General features: G+C 49.6%; 1 non-coding gene across 1 annotated transcript; it reads right to left on the bottom strand.

Moving 5' to 3' along the window:
- Nucleotides 1-682: 682 nt before the first annotated feature.
- Nucleotides 683-848, bottom strand: LOC135025216 (U1 spliceosomal RNA). The gene has a single exon (XR_010222001.1). It is a non-coding gene; the product is annotated as a U1 spliceosomal RNA (small nuclear RNA).
- Nucleotides 849-1,925: the final 1,077 nt, after the last annotated feature.

Genomic DNA, 1,925 nt, shown 5'->3' with positions numbered 1-1,925 from the left:
CGCAAGAAAAGCATGTGTTGGGATAGGGCTGTGGAGGGCGGCTGCTCGAGCACACCCCCGTCAAGTTAAGGAGATTCAACTGAGGAAGCACAAGGGAACTCTTGTCTGGGGACAACAACTGCAGGGAGACCACATCTTTTCAGATGAAAATGAGAGGGCGGAAGGCTGCCTAATACTGAAGCACCCTCAAACATCAAACCATATGCAACAGCTAGTACAAGCATTCCTGGGGAAAGGTCTGCAGCAGACGGATTTGCATACGGTGATGTCATCCAAGCAGTGGGCCAAAGTTGGCTGGAACCCTCATCTGCATATGAAAAGAGAAAAGGGGCGCTTGGATGACCCCTAGTTCGCATTGAACACCCCCCACCCTCCTTTGGTGTGGGGCTCATGTTGGCCATGCCCCAGCCCCTGAAGCATTCAAGCTGATTTCTTGCTGCAGCTGGGCACTGTAACAGCTCCAGAGCTGCTCTGTAAGGCAAATAAAAGGGTGTGGGCCCTGCAACACCACCTGTAGTTCGCATTGTGCGTTGGAAGGCACAAAGTAAGCAGACGGGAGAAGTCAGGATAGTGCGCAAGGGCATAGAAGGGAGGGGCTCAAGAAAAGAGAAGTGGAAACAGACAGCAAACTAGGCTGGAGAGAGACCTGAGACAATGAGATCTAAATTATACCAGAGCCAACCAGGGGAAAGCACAAATGCAGTCCCCCCCCCTACCACAAATTATGCAGTCGAGATTCCCACATTTGGGGAAATCACAGAGGTCAGCATACCCAGAATGCAATGAATGAACCTCACCCTGGGAAAACAATCTTCATGACCATGGTATCACCTAAGCAAAATAAGTATGATTTGAGATAGGGCTGGGGAGGGCCGCTGCTCAGGCACACCTCCGTCAAGTAAAGGAGATTCAACTGAGGCAGCACAAGGGAACTCTCATCTGGGGACAACAACTGCAGGGAGAACACATTTTCAGACGAATGTGTGAGGGCAGAAGGCTGCCTAATACTGAAGCACCCCCCAAACAACAAACCAAATGCAACAACTAGTGCAAGCATTCCTGGGGGAAGGCCTGCAGCAGATGGATTCGCATATGGTGATGTCATCCAAGCAATGGGTATAGTTGGCTGCAACCCTCGTCTGCATATGAAAAGAGAAAATGGTTACGCAGGGCATGGCGGCCTTTGTGGGGTTGCGCTTGGATGACCCCTAGATCGCTTTATACACCCCCATCAGTGTGGGGCTCATGTTGGCCATGCCCCAGCCCCTGAAGCATTCAAGCTGATTTCTTGCAGCAGCTGGACCCAGTAACAGCTCCAGAGTTGCTCTACAAGACAAGCAAAAGGGTGTGAGCCATGCAGCACCACCTGTAGTTTGCATACACACATATATAGGACATCATCTCTTATATGCCCCAGGGGCAATAAAATAGTATCCTTATCTAGGGTATCCGTCCATGCCGCTACAGCACTACACATACACACCCAGGCCGACGCAATTGCCGGTCTGAGTAAGGTACCTGAATGTGTATAAATGGACTTCAGGGTAATCTCCTGTTTGCGGTCAGCAGACTCTTTGAGGGTAGCCGTATCCTGGGACGGGAGGGCTAACTTCTTGGATAAGCGTGTTAATGCTTTGTCCACCCAAGGGGAGGATTCCCATCGTAACCTATCCGTTGATGGGAAAGGATACGCCATAAGAATCCTTTTGGAAATCTGCAGGAGATTCCCAAGCTTTTTCACATAACTCGTTCAGCTCGTGTGAGGGGAAAAGGTTACCTCAGGCTTCTTTCCCTTGTACATATGTACCCTCTTGTCAGGGATAGGGGGCTCCTCTGTGATGTGCAAAACATCTTTTATTGCCATAATCATATATCAAATGTATTTTGCCAATTTTGGCTGTAACTTTGCATCATCGTAATCGACA

The sequence above is a fragment of the Pseudophryne corroboree genome, unplaced genomic scaffold, assembly GCF_028390025.1.
Source record: "Pseudophryne corroboree isolate aPseCor3 unplaced genomic scaffold, aPseCor3.hap2 scaffold_414, whole genome shotgun sequence".
Lineage (NCBI taxonomy): Eukaryota > Metazoa > Chordata > Amphibia > Anura > Myobatrachidae > Pseudophryne > Pseudophryne corroboree.
Note: the sequence above shows the minus strand (reverse complement) of the source record. Positions and strands in the feature narration are given on the sequence as shown.